Below are 21,428 nucleotides of genomic sequence, written 5' to 3'. Positions count from 1 at the left end.
GAAGGTCTTAGAAAAGATTATCAAAGAGACCATTCTTAACAGACTGCCTGATGGCAATATCCTGAGAGATAGCCAGCACAAGTTTGTAGTGGGTAGGTCTTGCTTGACCAATCTTATTTCCTTTTACAACCAGGTGACCTATCACCTCTACAAAGCAGAAGAGATTGATGTCATATATCTTGACTGTAAAAAAAGCCTTCAATCTGGTATCCCATGATCACCTCTTAGGAAAACTGGCCAATTGTGGCCTCGGCTTCACCATGATCCACTCGCTGGGGAATTCACTCCATGGTCAGACCCAGAGGGTGGTGGTTGATGGAAGTCAATCAGCATGGTGTGCTGTGACCAGTGGGGTCCCTCAAGGCTCTGTCCCTGGGCCTATACCATTCAACATCTTCATTAAAGATCTGGACATTGTTATCAGAAGCAGACTGGCCAAGTTCACCAGTGACATGAAAATTTGGGTAAAGTGTCCACACATGAGGACAGGAGCATGATCCAGGCTGACCTTGACAGGCTCAGGAAATGGGTGGATGAGAATCTGATGGTGTTTAACACCAAAAAATGCGAAGTTCTCCACTTTGGGAAGAAAAACCCTCAGCATGTTTATTGGCTTGGCAGTACTACGCTGGCTAGCACTACAGATGAAAAGGAGTTGGGGATCATGACTGAATACAAGATGAACATGAGCCATCAATGTGATGTTGCAGCTAGTAAAGTGAGCAAAACATTGCCTTGCATCTATACATGCATCTCAAACAAATCCCAGGATGTTATTCTCCCATTGTACTCAGCCTTAGTGTAGCTGCTTCTGGAGTACTGCATCCAGTTTTGGGCTCCAAAATTCAAAAAATATGTGGAGAAGCTTGAGAGAGTGCAGAGGAGAGCCATGTGCATGATCAGAGGTCAGGAAAACAGATGTTATGATGAGAGGCTGAGAGCTATGGGATTCTTCAGCTTGGAAAAGTGTAGGCTCAGGGGTGATCTGGTGGCTGCCTATAAGTTTATAAGGGGTGCTCACCAGGATCTGGGGGAATGTCTGTTCACCAGAGCACCCCAAGGGATGACAAGGTCAAATGGCCACAAGCTCCTCCATGACTGTTTCAGGATGTACATAATGAAGAACTTCTTCTTTACTGTCCGAGCCCCCAAGGTCTGGAATAGACTGCCGCTGGAGGTTGTTCAAGTACCTACTATGAATGCCTTCAAGAGAAATTTGGATGTTTATCTTTCTGGGATCCTGTGACCCCTGCTGACTTCCTGCCCCTGGGGTAGGGGCTGTATTCAAAGGTCTTCCAAGGTCACTTTCAGCCCTAATGTCTATGAAAGTACTGACACCTGGGGTATGCCACTGCCCACATCTCACCAGGATGACACCAATCCATTCATTTGGACTCTCTGTGTCCAACCCTGCAACCAGTTTCATACCCACTTGATGGTCCCACAGTTGATCCCAATATCCTCCAGTTTTCTGATCAGTACCTCAAGGGATACCAGGTCAAAAGATTTCTGGAAGCTGAGGTATTTGAAGTCAACCGCTTTTCTCTCATTGAGGTGATGAGTTGCCTGATCATAGAAAGAAATGAGCTTGGTCAGACATGACCTGCCCATGATGAAGCCATGCTTGCTGTCATTCAGTATCATGCCTTCTGCAAGTTTGTCACATATAGCCTCTTTGATGAATGTCTCTAGGGTTTTCCCTGGAATCGAAGTTAAGCTAATTGGCCCATAGTTTCCTGGGTCTTCACACTTCCCCTCTTTGAAGATGGGTACAACATTGGCCACTTCCAGTCCTCTGGGATTTCTTCAGAGACCCATGACTTTTAAGAGTTTGTTTTTTTCCTGAGTGGTAGTGACCAGGTATCCTGAGGCATTGAGCAGCAGCCCTACTCTCCCATTAGTTTCCCTTTTACTCCCTATGTATCTAAAGAAGGACTTGTTGTTGTCCTTGATTCTTGTAGCTAGTTTTAGTTCAGTTGCTGCCTTAGTTTGCTTAATCTGTTTTCTACAAGTGTGGGCCATTGTCAAATAGTCTTCCTAAGAGGCTGTCCCAAGCTTCCATTGTTTGTACACCTCTTTCTTTTTCTGTAGGAGGGCTGCAACTTCCCTGCTTAACCAAGGATTTTACCCTTCTGCTACTTTTTCTCCATAAGGGAATGGATTTTCTCAGAGTCTTAAGGATTGTATCCTTAAAGAATTATCATTCTTCTCATGCTCCCCTTAACTGTGGTCCTTGGTCTCTCAGGGCATTCTCTACTAGTGATCTGAGCTTATTAAAATTTGCATTTTGAAGTCTTAGACTTTGAGCTTGGTATCTGTTTTGTCAGCCTTGTGATGGACCATGACTGTAATGATTTCATGGTCACTATTGCCTAGGCTGCCCTCTATATTTAAGTTGGTCACCAGGTCATCCCCTTTAGCCAGGACCAGGTCAAGAACTGCATAGCCTCTAGTTGGCCTGTGCACCTCCTGAGTAAGAAAAAACTCTTCAGTGCTGGTCAGGAAGGATCGTAATCAATCCAAGCTGGCTGAGCACTCCTCCCAGGAGATGCCTGGGTAGTTGAAGTCACCCATGACAACCATGTCCTGTGCACGTGTGGCCTCTGTTAGTTCATAGGCGAACACTAGATCAAGTTACTCCCCTTGGTTAGGTGGCCTTTAGTATACACCTACAGTCAGGTCTCTCTCACCATGCCTCCCCTGGAGCTTGACCCAGAGGGTTTCAAGCTGTTCTTCTTTGGGGCAACATTGGCCTGTAGACGTGTACTTCTTCTTCCAATAGAGGGCAACACCCCTACCACTGTTCCTTACTTGATTCCTTCTGTGAAGGACATAGCCCTTCATGGCTACGCTCCAGTCATGAGTAGAGTCTCACCAGGTCTCTGTGATCCCTGCTAAATCGTAGTGCCCAGTGGAAAACAGGAGGCCTATTTCCTCCTGCTTGTTCCCCATGCTTCTGGCATTGGTGTACAGGCACCTAAGTCCTTCTACTGAGGTCACTGTCCACCTGTTGTGTTGAAGAGGAGCTATTTTCTCAGCTCCCATAAGAGTGGCTTGCTTGGTTTCATTGTCAATGGAGCTTTCCAGTGTATTGGTCCTTGGGTAGGCCCCAGTTAACGTTTTTCCATTCCCCCCCCCCCCCCATTGATCTCTGTTTAAAGCCCTACATAAGAGATCAGCCATCCTGGATGAGAAATGGGACTTACCTTTCTGCATGGGGTGGATGCTTCATAAAGTGGGTTGGAGGCAACACCCAGCAGGTGTCTAAGGAAGCTGAGGGAGGTAAACATCATAATGGGCAGAACATCCTGAACAAGCTGGGTGTCTGTTTGGGAAACTGAGAGTCTGGAACAGGATTTATTTTGGGAACTTTGTGGCTGTGCTGACTGGAAATAGAACAACTGAGCTACCTTGGAGGTTCTCAGGGCTGTGAAGGATGGACTGAGGAGAGAGGGACTGCTTAGTCATCTTGGATGGGGCAGAGTTTTTCTTGACAGGAGAACTTTATTCCAATATGACTTTACTGAAGAAAAATGGCTTTGTTGCTTGCAACTTCAGAGTATACTTATCCCAGTGAAGAGGTAAAGTCCTTTTTTGGGGAGCAAACAGGAAGGAAGCTTCCTGAGGCAGGGCCATGGATACTCAGGGAAGTTATCCAGCAAACAGCATTGACTGATTCATATAAGTGTTCCATAGCACTATGTAATAAAGCTTAATCATGTTCAAAGTCAAGGTCATTGTATTTTTATTTACAAGTATGTTACATTTCTTCATGGTAGTGGCTTGGTTTATTTTTAGTTGTGATTTTAGTTTGATTTTTAAATGGATAATAACAAACAACACACATGGCTCTTTGGCTGAAACCTTTGACCTGGGAATTCTTTCTTTTCCAGAAACCAACTCAAATATACAATGCAGGATTACTTGACTTTCTCTGAAGTTTCTTTCAGTTAATTCCTGCTAGTTAAACTCATGAGGAAGTACCCCATGGCTTTATTCTCTATCCACATGACTGGGCTGGAAAGCCTTACAATAATGTTCTACTTGCTAATTTGCTATTTCCACACTTTATAATTCCTTTTGCCCCAGACATTTGCTGACACTTAATGATGGATAATTACAAAGAAAGCCACTTCCCAGTGTGCATTGGAGGTTCCTGGTGCACTACTTGAGTGACTGAAAGAACAGGGCCTTTGGCCTCGTGCCTTAGGTCTCATGCTGTGGCTTCTGTCAGAAGACAACATAGTAAAAAAATCCTAGAATCATAGAAAATTATGGTTGGAAGACTCAGGAGGTCATTTAGTCCAATGCCCTGCTCAACGCAGGACCATCCCCAACTAAATCATCTCACCCAAGGCTTTGTCTAGCCAGGTTTTAAGAATCTCCAAGGATGGATATTCCACCACCTCTCTGAATAACCTGTCCCAGTGCTTTACTACCCTTCTAGCGAAAATGTTCTTCCTAATATCTAACCTAAACTTCCCTTGTTTTAATTTGAGACCATTGCTCCTTGTTCTATTATCTGCCACTACTGAAAATAGTCTAGTTCTATCCTCTCTGGAACCACCCTTCAGGTAGTTGAAGGCTGCAATTAGTACCCTCTCAGTCTTCTCTTCTCCAGACTAAAGCCCAGCTCCCTCAGACTGTCTTCAGAAGTCATGTGCTCCAACCTCCTAGCCTTTTTCCCATTGCCCTCCTCTGGGCTCTCCCCAATTTTTCCACATCCTTTCTGTAGTGGGGGGCCCAAAACTGGACACAGAACTCCAGATGTGGCCTCACTGGTTCTGAATAGAGGAGCTGAATAACTTCCCTCAGCCTGCTGGCAATGCTCCTACTAATGCAGCCAAGTATGCTATTAACCTTATTGGCAGCAAGGGCATGCTGTTGGCTCATATTCAACTTATTGTCCACTGTAACCCTCAGGTATTTTTCTGAAGAGCTTCTGTTTAGCCAGTTGGTCTCCAGACTGTACCACTGAATAGGATTGTTCACTCCTAAGTGCAGAACTTTGTACTTCCCCTTATTTAACCTCATGAGATTTTTTTTTTCTTTTTGGTCCAATCTGTTAGACCCCAACTCCATGCGGCGCCCAATGGCTGGGGAGATGATGATCCAATTGCTCATGGATCCAGTTGCTCAGTTGCCAGAGCAAGCAGGGAGAAAACACCAGTACACATTGCTCGCAGCAGCTTTATTCAGAATGGAGACAGCTTTGGGCCAGGTCCCAAAAAATCCCCAACAAACCGGGGACCTGCAGTGAACATTAGTTTTTTTTGCATTTTATACACCTTGGTTCATGCTCATTACCATTTACTCCACCTTTTCCCCTCCTTTGTTCCACTCATATCTCCTCCTATCTCAAGCTCCACCTCTGTTTACTGGTTACTTCATTAGCATGGAATTGCCTATGTATTTCATTCATTTACATGTCTTTTTGCTATGTGCGCATGCTCAAGGCCGTGAACTCAGCTTCTCCTGGTTAATTGTTATTTCTTGCTGGCTCTTTCTTCATCTCCAAGGTCTTGCTTCTGCTTTATCTCCTGACAATAGCTGGTGGGCTGCATCTTCTTCTCCTTACACGGTGAATTATATATCTTTACAACAGTGCTCCATTGTTAGGAAAATGCTTGCCTAAGAATTTGCAATGTTAATTATAATATATCATTCTGCCTTGTTGTCAGCAGCTCTGCTGAAGTCACAGGTTAAATCCTTTATTAAGCTGCAAATCCATTGCTCCCCAAGATCCAAATACAGTAACCCTAACACAATCCTCCAATTTGTCTTGGTCTCTATGAATCCTTGCTCTACCCTCCAGCAAAGCCATTACTTCCCCCAACTTAGTGTCGTCTGCAAACTTTCTGTGAGTGCGCTCATTGATAACTTTACTGAACAAAACTGGCCCCAGAATTGATTCCTGGGGCACTCCAGTTAGATACCAACTGCAAGTCATTTAACATCTCCCTCCTTCCTCTCCCCCTTCACCCTTACCCCTCCCCTCCACAAAAGACAGCATCTCACTCATTCTATTCTGCTGCTGCAGTAAAGACCAGAACACAGATCCTTTACAAATACCCACATTATGCTGCAAGGAAACACGATTACCATGGGGAGTAAGGGTCAGCCAATCAGGGATGACCTGTGCACTGCTACCATATGTTGCCAGGAAGATTAAGGGAACCTGCAGAGCGGACTAAGATGTTTGCACAGGACTCTTCCCTGGCTGCACGGTGTCAGCACTACAAGCACTCCACTCTTCAGGGCCTCAGCTTCAAATGTTTGTAAGTAGGACTCTGAGTAAGTTTTTCTACCAGAAGAAGAAAGCTGGAAAAACTCTCCCAAATTATTTGAGTGTATGTACACAGCCTTAGAATGCTCTAGAGGCTTTCACTACTATTTAATGCAGTCTGTGGAGGCTGCTTCATGGAAGCTTTTATCTGTGCTGAAATTTGCCTTCAATTATATGACTACGTTTTTATCTTTAAGATTATTGGAGTTCTCTTTGTGTAATGGAAACAATTTAGTTATGAATCAGGTTGCCAAGGATGTTTTTACTCAGGTAATACTTCATTAAATTGCTAGTTTCGGTATTAAAAAAAACACATGTGAAAAACAGATGCCTCCTTTCCCCAGTATTCACAAGTTTGACAGTGAGCAAAATGTTTCCATTTCTCTCAGCTAAAAATTCTGGTCCTGGAACAATGACATATATTTCAATTTGCAAAAGCTGCCTTTTTCCTTTCACAAGCCACCTGAGGTGAAAACATTGTCTTGATTTTCTGTACCCCTGCCAAAAGTAAGATTGTTTCACCTGTCTCAAGAAATGTTTTCATGCCACTGTATGAGCTAATTTTGAAAGTTATATACTTCTATTTTTATTTTTTCAGAACAGGAGTGTTTTTACTTTTTGATATATTAAAATGGTGCACGTTGTGGCTTAACACAATATTATTGATCGGAGATAATTGTTTCATAACCACAGGAGGGATCTCCTTAAGTAAAACACTCCCAAAACATAGGTGCCTGAGGCCCCCTCTACACATTACTTTAATGCCATGAGAAATGTGTGGGCCTGCAGGAACCCAGCTATCAACTTACTGGGATTATGATCCTGGGCTCTCCCTGCACAGGAAAGTAAGGCATGTTTGACATCTGATCCCTGATCCTAAAATCAGGCTTCCTGCCAAGCATGTGTGGCAATGCAGGAAGCATGATTGTTGGGATTGGGGATCAAATCCTACGGCACATTTAAATGAACATCTGCCAGGGTCCTATGTTTAAGCATAAAAGTTGTACTTGTGTATATTCTGCCTATTTCAAAAGTAGACAGAATTTCAGGGAAAAATGAGAAATGAAAATTGTCAGTATTAATCACTTTTGAAAACTGAGGCACATTAAATTTAGATTTCTATTTCATACAATATGTACAATATCTATGAAAATGCACACCTTGTTTTTGAAAGGCAGACCCAGGCTGCAGAACAGGAGCCTTACAGAAGACATTGTCTATATGACTTGTAATATAATGGTACATCAACTACATCAGGTTCTGAAAAAGATATTTTACATACTGTGGCTAAGAAGCCATTGGTTTCTTAGGGACAACTCTGTAAATTAACCTTATTTTAAGGTCTTTCTAGACACAGAAACAATAGAAAAGGTATATAAATAATAATATACTGTTTTTTAGATGAATGCCTGAACTTAAATTGGAGAAATGGAAAAAAAAGAGAATTGATAATACCAAAATACAGAAAGGTATGAGACAAGTCATCAAATAACTTGATACTTGAATCATGTTAAGATAATACAGTAAGATCTGTTTCAAATATAGCTTATTGACAAAATGTTTTATACTGGACATGTTGGAAGAACGATGGCAGTATGCTAAAGCAGGAATTAAAATATTTTCAGATAAACCAGTGCACTAGTGTTTACACAAGGAACATGGAGAATTGACCTACAATTATGCCTTGATTTCTAGGCTTAATACAGTCAAAAAGCCTGAGGCTGAATTGATTTAATCATTGCAGGTTAATCTAAGATATGTAGATTGAACTGATAAGCAAGTGAACAGACATTCACTTTTGATTCCAGAAATATAGCCACATGCCTGCAGTGTCCCAGGACGGAAGTTGGTGGGTGCTAAAGCATACCTCCCTGCTTGTCTGGAGTAGATAGCTTGGGCCATGGCTGTCCTGCCCACCCTATAAGGGTGGTTTTGTGGAGAAGGTGCAAAACATCCTGGGATGTCGGGGTACTGAGTTCACTTGAATTTGGAGGGGATCTGGAACAGAAGTTCAATAAAGGAATTTAACCTAAAACAGTTCAGTCTGATATTACATCCGTCCACATCTAACTGAAATGGTTTTGGCAATTTTGAAAGTGGTTTAGGTACACAGATTTGAACCAGTTTCTGACCACTTATACCAGTTTATGTGAAATTTCTGGACCTAGCCCTACTAGATGAACTAAAGCAGGGGTTGTCAACAGGGGGTACTCGTACCCCTGGGCGTACTTGAGAAAGCTCTGGGGCAGAAGTATATAAAAGGTGGCACATGAGATGATTTTAATTGGTATGCATATGCATGCATGTACACCCTCCACCCCAGGGAGGAAAGTGCTGCCTCCCCACCTGGGCCCCAGCCCCAGTGAACCAAGCACTGGCCCTGGCTGCCTCTCTACCCCCACCTCAGCAGGCAAAGCACTGGCCCCAACCCCAGCTCTGGCCCTGGCTTTGGTCACCTCCCTGCCCTGGCCCTGGCCCTGGCCCTGGCCCTGGCCCTGGCCCTGGCCCTGATGGGTGCAGCACCTGCCCCAGCCACCTCCCCTCCACTGGCTCCAGATCCAGAAAAGCAAGGGCAAGGATCACACTAAACTGGTAAGATCTGTATTTTAATTTAATTTTAAATTAAACTTCTTAAGCATTTTAAAACCTTATTTACTTTACATAGAACAAAAGTTTACTATACTACTGTGCAGTGCATCCTGCTATGTACCACCCCCACTCCCCCATTTTGCTTCTCTGGCATCAGGCACTCTAGCACCTTCCAAGGTAGATGTCTATTTTTTCAGCACTCCGGTCAAAAACTGTTGCTTACCTAGGGGTTACACGGGGATGGAATACTGCCACACACCATCCTGCACTGCCATACAGGCACCACACCCCCACCTGGATGTGGGGCATGGGAGAAGCTCACACATGGCAGCAGCTGCTGCTCTGTGCCCAACCATGTGCCACCCCTCTGCACTCTACATTTGGCCATGTGCCAGCCCCATCTCCCTGGGTCAAATATGATGCATAAATTGTCATTTTTTTATTGTCACTTTTCAGATTAGAACTTCATAGGTATATTACAGTTGAACACATCACCAAGGGGTCATTTATGTCTTGTCCATATATTGCTGTGAGAAAAAAAGGGTCCCTGAACTCCCCATTTGGCCATATAGAATCCTTGTTTGTTTGCAGGTGCAAGGAGGAGAAGAGGGACTCCATGTCGCTATGCATAGCAACACTATTAATTAAAAAATAATGGTGCTGGTCAGCCTTTAAAAAGAGCTCAGTATAAAGGCTCCACCTATCCCCAAATATTTTAAGTCTATCATAGAATAAAATAACCTATTTTTATGGGATATTTTTAACCAATCACTCAGACACCTTAAGTAAAGGATTTTAATACCAACCATCTATACACAATAAAAATGAAATAACCTTGCTGCTGTCTTCACTGAAACAAGCAAGAGCATCAGTAAGAGACTAGAGGCAGAATCATTCAACCTTTACAGTTTATAGGTAAGTAGCTGTTCGGAGTTATTTACTGTCTATACAAGATGTATTACATTTATTTATTTAGAATTAGAATTTATCTAGAATTTCATTCAGCTTTTATTGCCCAATTAAAAAGTTCATATAGTTTCCTTGTTAAAGGTTTAGATATATATGAGGGAATAAGAGTAATGCAGAATTTCCCATTGAAATGAACAGGAAAGTGACATCATAAATAAGAATGTGGATGCAATGAAATTTAAATACTTGAATAAAGAGGCTGTTGTGAGCAAGAAAGATGGGTTCTTTCTTGTATCTTAATAGTATTTACTAAGTTACCCTAAGACTTCTTGTGGGAGGCAAAGATTTCTTAGAGTGATATCTTTTATTGAACCAACTGTGTAGTAGAGTTAGATGAGCTGTTCTTCAAAATTCCATAAAAGATAATGGGTTGTGCAGGGCATCATTTGTCCTGCAGATCTGTAATATATTAAACAGTGTATGAAAAGTTTAGAACTGAGCTTGACCCTTAGATTCTGGGCTCATTTTGAAGGGCAGTCAAATATTTTTATTTATTTATTTTTTGTAAACAGAAGATATATGCTAAAAACTACTTTGAGAAAAAAAAAATAAAATGAAATGCTGCAGGTATTTTTTTATGGATCTTTTCAGAATAGAATCTAAAAAAATACTGTTCCGAGTCTTGTTTCTCAAATCACACACAAGGAGATGAACTGATAACTATGTAGAGTTTAGAAAAATGTTTCCCCATAAGCAGATTGCCTATAAAAGTTGTGTTCAGGAATCACTCTGCACTCCAGATGATTGAAAGAAATTTTCTTCATTCATGGACAATTTTCACTGCAACTGAAAAATGGATCATTTGGCTTCTGTAGACTTATCCCAGAGGCTCTGTTTCCAAGCTCAGTCACTTGAAGTTGATATAGCAATGTTATTGTTGGAAAATGAGACCACTTGTGATAATGCTTTGTTATGAGGGTCTTTTGTCTTAACCTGTTGTGTGGTCACTGTCTGATTGAGACATTTTCAAGTAAAATGGTAGACTCAGGGTGGTGTTACTGGTTACATGTAAACCATTGTAAAGGCAGCTTAAACAAGAGTATCCATACAGTAAAGGGTGTGAAACTATGCTAAGTACCTCAGAGAAATTTAACATTATACCACTTCAGGTAAGGGTGCCACATGGGGAATGGAGCCACTGGGCATTGACAGTATGGAACCCAAGGAGGCAAGCTTCTCTAGGCTCCATGCTCTTGCTGTCCTTAACTTCCAGGTCTCTACCGGAGGAGAAGAGATACAGTCTTGGCTCCTAATCACACCCCTACTCACCAGGCCCTCTAGTGGCATTAAGCCTTAACCTGCAACTGCTCTGAAGGCTTTGTTACACCTGAATTTTAGGTGGTTCAGGGAGCACTTGACCCTGGGATTGTCCACACATTAATATGTGAAACTAGTTTTAAGCTCCCTTGAAGCATGTTGAAATTAGGCCACTCTATTTGTGATCTTTGCTTACCCTGCATGGCCACTCTGAGCTACATATTAGTGTAACATCCTGCAAGCCCTCCCTCTCCTGCTGACTCAGATTGGGCTTGCCATCCCCTGATGGCCCAAACTGGCCCACTGTCCTCCTCCTTCCCCAACACCCCAAATCACTGCTTACTTCCCCCCACCCCACGCACACATCTTCTAGCTCACCTGGGGCTGCCAGCACTGTCCTGGGGAAGTAGGCAGGGAAGGGGAAGCCCTCCCCCTTCCTCAGCAGTGGCAGCCAAGCAGCTGGGTTCTCCTTCTCTGACTGCTTCCCTGGGACAGCACTGGAATCCCCAAGTGTGCTGGGGGATATAAGAGATTGGGCTCCCTCCCTATCCACCCACAAGGGGCTGGAGGAAGTGGGCAGAGAGTGATCCCTAGGGGGGCAGGGATAAGAGGGGGGAATACCTACCTTCCAGTCCTCCAGGCTCTTGCTTGCCTGAATATATGACTGCTCTACACTCAAGCTAACACTAATTACCATTTTAAGAAGCCTGAGTGTAATGTATAACCAAGCCCTGAAACTGTTATAACTTTTAAAAAGTGCCTTAAATTCCACAGATTTAGAGTTGTTTAAAGATAACCTGCAACAGCGCTCATACATGACTCTCATCACCTTCCCTTTTGGAAGTTGTTTTATTACTCCTTGGTATACGTCTGTCTGGGGTGACAACCTGGCAAGGCACCACAATATTCTGTTTGGATAACCCTACTTTTTGTGGCCATGCACACTGCATCATACTCACGGAATAATGGCAGCTCTGAAGGCCTCAGATCACATTGCTTTTGGGTGTTTAGTTATCTGTCCCTCCTCTCTATTTCTGCAAATCTGTAATTCCTCAGACCGCATTTCATCACTTACAGATCATTTCAGACATTTTTGATTCTCAATTTGTCTGTTGAACAAAATAATTATAGATGGAAAACTTTTTCCTTAATGCTGTCCTGTAATTTAACAATGTTAAGTGCAGGTTGGAGTCTAACTTGGCAACCTTTTCCAGTAGCTGCTTTAATATTTTAACATTATTTTGTCTGAGCCTGTTTGTTAATGGGAAACTGGGGTTATATAAACCCAAACTTCATAGCAAACTTCTTAAATATCTCTTCTAAACTGCAGCCCACCTTTGAATCACAGTATGTCAGGTACATTTAGCAAAAATAAATGTGATGTACCAAATCATCCATGTAAAAAATTATCTATTTAGCTGTAGTAAAAGTATCTCAGTTAAGTGAAAATAAGGATCTGAAATGAGTGCATAGGGTTTCTTTTTTTCAGCCAGCCTAAACAAACTGCTGTCTTCATAGCTCCAAGGGAATCTGTTTTGCCTGTATCCCCAATGTGGGCACTTCTGCTTGACTTGGCCTGAGTTTTTGGCATTTATAATCAGCTCCGAAAAAGTCCTATGTTACTGTTCATAAGGAAAGCATAAAAATGTTCTAGCTGTTCTTTTATTTATGTTTTCAATCCCCCAGTGACCTAAATGTCATTGTTTATCATCTTTTTCTTAGGCGGGAAATATCTTTGCATCTCTAAGCAAAATCCTATTTAGGACTAACGACTCCCCCTGAAACTGATGGTGGGATTCTGTCTCAGCCAACCATCTGTGACATTCATTCCTTTCTGCAGGCTATAATCCCGAGTTGCAGCCCTTTCAATTACCATTTGCATATTAATCTGGGGCCAGAATACTTACTCACCCCCTCCCCCTTACCTAAATATAATCAATTTGTTATGCACAATGTCCATCTCCAGACATGGCTTCACATTTGACAAATGATTGGGGGGGGGGGGGTTATTCACACATGCATATAGATCTCCCAAGTTTGCATTCACTTTAGAAATCCGCTATTTTTACTAAACTATAACATTTGTATTCAAAAGATGGCTGAAAAAGGACCAATGGTCTCAAGTTGCAGCAAGGGAAGTTTAGGTTAGACATTAGGAAAACTTTCTTATGACGAAGGTAGTAAAGCACTGGAGCAGGTTATCCAGACAGGTTGTGGAACATCCATCGTTGGAGGTATTTAAGACCCAGCTAGATGAAGCCTTGGCTGGGATGATCTAGTTGGGAATGGTTCTGCTTTGAGAAAGGGGTTCAACTAAAAGGCCTCCTGACGTCCTTTCCAAACCTAATTTTCTTTGATTCTATGATTCTAATCACATTCTCCTCCAAGTGCTTAGAAATGAATTGCTTGTGGACCTGCTTCATGATTTTTCCAGGGACCAAACTGAGGCTGACTGGTCTCTGGAGTTGCAAAAATCCTCCTCCTTCTCTTTCTTAAAGATGGACACTAAATGTGCCCCTTTGCAATTGTCCTGGACTTCTTCCAAGTGCCACGACTTGTCAAAGATAATGGCCGGTAGCTCTGCAACCACATCAGCCATCTCCCTCAGCACCCTTGGACACATCACATCCAGCCCCATGGACTTGCACATGCGTAGCTTTTTTAAATAGACTCTAACCTGTTAACTTGCCACAGTTGACTGCTCACCTCCTCCATAAACTGTGCTGCCAGGTGTGGTAGTCTGGGAGCCGACCTTGACTATGAAGACTGAAATAAGAAAAAGTATTCAGTACTTTAGACTTTTTCAGGTCCTCTCTCACTAGGTTGCCTCCCCCATTCAGTAAGAGATCCATACTTTTTCTGATCTTGTTGCTGACATACTTGTAGAAACCCTTCTTTTCATCCTTCACATCCCTTGCTAGCTGCAACTCCAGTTGTGCTGTGGCCTTCCTGATTTCACCTCTGCCTGCTCAAGCAATACTCTTAGAGTCCTCCATAGTTGTTTGTCCAAGTTTCAACTTCTTGGAAGGTTTACCTCACTGAAGAGTTCCCTGCTAAGCCGAGGTGGTCTTCTGCCATGCTTGCAGAATCCTGTGCATTGGGCAGATTCATCCCTGTTCCCTTAGTAATATCTCTTTAAAGTACAAACAGGTCTTCTGGGCTCCTTTCCTGCTCAGACTGGCCTCCAAGGGGATTCTGCCTATAAGTTCCCTGAGCAAGTTGAAGTCTGCTTTTCTGAAGTCTGGGTTCCTGCTCTCCTTCCTTCAAGATCCTGAACTCAATCATCTTGTGGTCACTGCTGCCCAAGTTGCACATCCACTACTACATTCTCCACCAATTCTTCCCTGTTTGTAAGTAGCAGTCAAGAAGAGCAAGGCTCCCTATTTGGCCTCTCCAACACTTGCACCAGGAACTTGCTCCCCAGAACACTCCAAAAAACTTCCTGGATCACCTGTGCACTGCTGTATTGCCTTCCCAGCAGATGCTAGGGTGACTGTAGTCCCCCATGACAACCAGGGGCTATCATCTGGAAACTTCCACTAACTTTTTGAAGAATGTCTCATCTAGTTCATCCTCTTGGTCTGGAGACATCCAAGATGATGTCATCCATGTTTCTCTCTCTTCTGACCCCAACCCAGAGACTTTCAACATGCCTGTCTCCAGTTTCATACTGAAGACCTGAGCAGCTGTTTTACATGAAGGGCAACTCCTCTTCCCCTTCTCCCCTGTCTGTCCTTCCAGAACAGTTTATACCCATCCAAGGCAGTACTCTAGACAGTACCCCAGTCTTGCAGGCTATCCCATCAAGTCTCTGCTACTCCAATTATATTATAGATCCATGCCTGTGTAAGGACTTCCAATTCTTCCTGCAGGTTTCCCAAGCCTGTGAATTCATGTATAGACATCTGAGGTAACTAGTTGATTACTCTACTTTTCCAGGAAGAAGAAAAGGCCTCGGTGGCAGGGCACTGTTGGTGCCTGCCACTTTAAGGGCGAGAAGGCAGCAGCCGGAAGATGCCTGATGAGGGCAGCCATTTTGAATCTAGGGCTGCCCATAGAAGCAGGGCAGTTCTGCTGCTGGAGGCCAGGCAACAACATTGCCTGACTGGTAGGGCTGCTGATATCATCTGGAGGTAAGGGAAGAGCTATAGCAGATGGTAAGGAGGCTCCTGGTCCTGGGTATGACATAAAACTGTACCCTGCTGGGAGTGGGTGGCCTGGTGGGGCTCTCAGTGGTGTGAGAGGCCCCAGGAAATGCCAGGCCAATAACCACTCCAGTGAAAGGCGGGTCGGGGTGCCTTACCCCTAGCCCCCACAACCAGGTGGGTTACCCCTTTGTTTGGAGGGCCCAGAGGGTGGACCCTTGGAGAGTGAGAAAAAGGCCATAGACTCAGGCCTGTCTGAGTTCCCCCTGGCTGGCCCATGCTGGGGCCAGGACCAGAAGGGTCGAATATGATGGCGGAAGAGGCCACCTGAGGGGAGGAATCCAGGTGGGGTTCAATAGGAGGATTCTGGGGCCCAGCATGGGGCCGGTGATTTATGAGAACATCTAGAAGCCATCTGCGAGGATTAAGCTGTGGTATAGGGGTGGAATGGAGCCGCAGATAGCCCCCCCTGGCATCAGGGCAGGAAATGGGCAGCCTTCTGCTTATTAACATCTAAATGAACTAATTAACAACAAGGTATGGTGGGCAAGAATGCAGGCAGTTAGCCAAGGAACAGGTGGGCAGGCCACTGGGAAGTCAGCCCCAAGCAGGCCCCCCCGTTACAGCCTCCAACAGTGATAGCAATAGATACTCTCTCTCTCCCTCTCTCTCTCTCTCTCTCTCTGTATATATACACCTATACATCTGAATATGTGTGTGTATATATGTATATATATGTGTGTGTGTATGTATATGTACACCTATATATATACATACATACACACACATGTGCACACACACATTTACATATACATATATGTGTGTGTGTGTGTGTATTTATATACCCCTATATACATACATATACATAGCTTATATAGGTGTATATCTGTATGTTTGTGCGTGAACAAAGCCATATATCTATATCTACAGACACACACGCACACACACGAACACACAACACATCTATAAATAATCACATATATACACACCATTATATAAATATAAATATAGATACATGTGTGAGTAGATAAATGTATGTACACACATACACACATACATGCATATTCATACACATATACACACATTTATATAATACACAAATATACGTACATATCTATATACTTACATACACACATTACAAATACATACATAGATACACATGTATACATAATAAATATTCATACATATACATATATACATACACACATACATATACACACATAAATGCATACATATACATATAAACACATACACATATACACACACATGCACGCATATACAGACACATATATATGCATATACACATATACATACAAATATACACATATGTATGTATATATGTATATACATAAATACACATATGCATATATATACACACATACATATGCATACATACACACACATGCACATACATATGCATACATATACATCTGCATGTATACACATAGACACATGCACACACATGCACAAACACATACACACACATACTCGTATATATACACACACACATGCATACACACATGTTTACACACATGTATATGAACACACACATGCATACTAATACATACACACACATGCACACACATACACACAGATACAAACATATACATACATATATATATTCATATACATAAATACACACATATGCGCACACCCCCTATATGTATGTATATAAACATATGCATACACATATACATGTATATGTGTGTGTGTGTATACACACACACATAAATGCACATGTGCATATACATACATACATACATATGTATACATATCCACATATGCACATACACACATATACATCTGCATGTACACACACAGACATACAAATATACATACATGCACATACATACACACATGCACACACATACACATGTGTGCATAAACACACAGACACATACACATACACACATAGAAATACACACGCATAGACATATACACACATGCATATACTACACATACACATATATACACACATGCTTACACACATATGCAGATGCATGCATACACATACATATATACAAATATATATACACATGCATGCATGCACACATATATACATATACACACACGTATACACACATATCTACACAGATGCATACACACACATATATACACACATATATATACACACACATGCATACACAACGATATGCATAAATACACACATATACACATATACCTATACATAGATACATATACATACACACATACATATACATGGGCATATACAAGCAAACACATATATACATGCATAAACACACATGTACACACACACACACATGCACCTATACACATATACATATGCATACACATACACACATGCATAGACACACAGACACACACACATTCACACATACAAACACACATACACACATATATACACACACATGCACATATGCATGTATATATGCATGTATATACACATATACATATATACATAAATACACGCATGCAATACACAAACACACATGCATATATACACATACATACACATATATACATACACATGCATACACACGAACACATATACACATGCACACATGCATAGAAACACACACACATACACATATACACACATGCATACACATGCATATATGCGCACATGGACATGCACACACACATGCAAACACACACACATACACACACATTCATACACACGCAAACACATACACACAGATGAATATATATACACACATGCACACACAGACATGCACACACATACACACGCACACGCACAAATGCATACATGCATAGATATATATATGTATAAACACACACACACACACACACACATATATATATATATACATACATACAAATACACAAATGCAAACAAACATGCATAAATACACAAATATACACGAACTCATGCATACATACACATAGACACATACACGCACACACACATGGTCATATATACACTCATGCACACATACATGCGCTCATGTGTATGCATACATATATATGCATAGACACACATACATAAACAAACACACATACATGTATACATACATATATATACACATACGCATACATAAAACATACATATATGCACACATACATAAACACATACACAAATACACACATGCATAAGTACACACACATATACACAGATGTATGCATACATACACACACATGCAGGCACACATGCATACATATACCCACACATTCACACATGCATGGATACACATGTGCATACATACGCGTGCATACATACACACATGCATACACATGCATGCATGCATAAACACGCAAGCACGCACCTTCATACACACGTGGACATGCACACACACACATAATCACACACATGCATTCATACAGACACATACAGATGCATACATACACACATAAGCATAGATATGTACACACATCCACATATATGCATACACATGCATGCATGCATACACACACATGCATATACACACATGCATACACAGGCATACACACTTGCATACGTACACACATGCATATGCACACACACACATACATGCATGCATACATGTATATACTCACACATATATAAACATACACATACACACACACATATATATATAAACACATACAGATGCAAACATACGCACACACACAAACAAACATGCACACTCATGCAGACACAGATGTACTCATGCACACACATGCACAAACACATGCACCACACACATAAATGCACGCATGCACATACATGCATGCACATGCATATGTTTGTATATAAACATATGCATATATACATAAATTCACACATGCATATATATGCTTGTATACACACATATGCACATACATACATACATATACATCTGCATGTACACATATACTCACACATACAGACACACATGCATACAAACACACATGCAGGTACATACACATGCACATGAATACATATACACATGCACACATAGACATACACACGTATATGCACACACTCACATATATACACACGTGCACACATACACAGATGCACACACATATACACAATCACACACATTCATACATACACATGCATACACCTATACACACACACATGCATACACCTATATACACACACTCATGCATACACACACACACATTTATATGTGTGTGCATGTGTGTGTGCGTGTTTGTGTGTGTATGTATGCATGTGTGTATGCGTGTGTATGCATGCATGTGGGTATGTGTGTGTATGCATGTGTGTGCTTGTGTGTGTGTGTGTGTAATACACACATGCATGTATACACACATGCACACACACAAGCATACATATACAGGCATACCTACACACATACATACACAAGCACATGCATACATACCCATGCACACACCCACATGCATACATACATACACACATAAACACGCACACACATGCACACACATATAAATGTGTGTGCAAGTATGCATGAGTGTATTTTTATAGGTGTATGCATGTGTGTGTGTATAGGTGTATGCATGCATGTGTGTATGAATGTGTGTGATTGTGTATATGTGTGTGCATTTTTGCATGTGTGTATATACACATGCACACACCACAAGCATACATATACAGGCATACATACACGCATACACACACACAAGCACATTCATGCATACACATGCACATACCCACATGCATACATACATACACACATGAACACGCACACATGCATGAACACACACATATACACACGCATGCACACATACATATGCATGTGCACATACATACATACGCAAGCACATATACACATACATAAATACACAAGCATACATACACACATGCATACAAACACACGCATGCACACATACACACATGCATGCACGCATGTATACATACACACGGGTACACACACATGCACACATACACACACACACATATACACAGGTACATACACCCACGCATGCACACATACACACACATGCATACATGCATATACATACACACGTATGTAGACACACACATACATAGACACACACATACACACATGCACACACACACATACACCCTTACATATAAACACTCACACACTCACACACATACCTACATACACACACGTGCACACCCACACACACACAAACACATGCACATGCACACACACACCCCATATGCACATATGCACACACCCATATGCACACAGCCATGCACCACACATGCATACATACACACACCCACACACCCACGCATGCACACACATGCAACACTAACACACTCACACACACACATGCAACACACTCATACATACATACACACACATGCACATGCCCGCATGCACACACATACACACATGCATAGTCACATGTAAACATATGCATGCATACCCATATGCATACACACACATGCATACACACACACGCACACCCACACACATGTTGTTAGTCCCCGACTCCATGCGGTGTCCAATGACTAGGGAGACAATGATCCAGTTACTCAGAGAGCAAACACCAGCACACATTGCTAGCAATGGCTTTATTCAAAATGGAGACAGCCTCGGGCAAGCTCTCAAGAAAACAGAGAACAGCCAGGAACATTAGTTCTTTCTACATTTATACACCTTGGTTCATACTCATTAACATTTACTTCACCTTTGTCCCTCCTTTGTTCCACCCATATTTCCTCCTATCTGAAGCTCTGCCTCTGTTTACTGTTTGTTTAATTAGCATGAAATTACCTATGCATTTTACTCATTTACATGCCTTTTTGCTATGAGTGCATGCCTAAGACTTTGACCTCCACTTCCTTCAGTCACTTGTCATTTCTTGCTGACCCTTCTTCATCTCCAAGTTCTTACATCTGCTTTATATCCTGACAAAAGCTAGTGGGTTGTGTCCTGTTCTCCTTACACACTGAGCTATATATCTTACAACACTACAACATTGCTAAGAAAATGCTTGTTTAAGCATTTTGCAATGTTACTTTTAATATATCATTCTGCCGTGTGCTTAGCAGCTTTGCTGGTCCACAGGCTATAGCCTTGTATTCAGCTGCAAATTCAATGTTCCCCAGGATCCAAATACTGTCACCCTAAAGTGTGTGTGTGTGTGTGTGTGTGTGTGTGTGTGTGTGTGTGTGTGTGTGAGAGAGAGAGAGAGAGAGAGAGAGAGCTGCACCCCCTCCTTTATCCTGCCCCCTCAACGAGCTGTGTCTCTGTCCTGCACCCCGCCCTGCCCTGGACGGTCAGTGCTAGTGCCTGGCCCTGCCCCATTCCCTCCCTCACTTCAGGAGCCTTGATCTTCCC

The sequence above is a fragment of the Alligator mississippiensis genome, chromosome 6 (genome assembly GCF_030867095.1).
Source record: "Alligator mississippiensis isolate rAllMis1 chromosome 6, rAllMis1, whole genome shotgun sequence".
Taxonomy (NCBI): domain Eukaryota; kingdom Metazoa; phylum Chordata; order Crocodylia; family Alligatoridae; genus Alligator; species Alligator mississippiensis.
The sequence above is the reverse complement of the archived record's forward strand: the minus strand, read 5'-3'. Positions refer to the sequence as shown.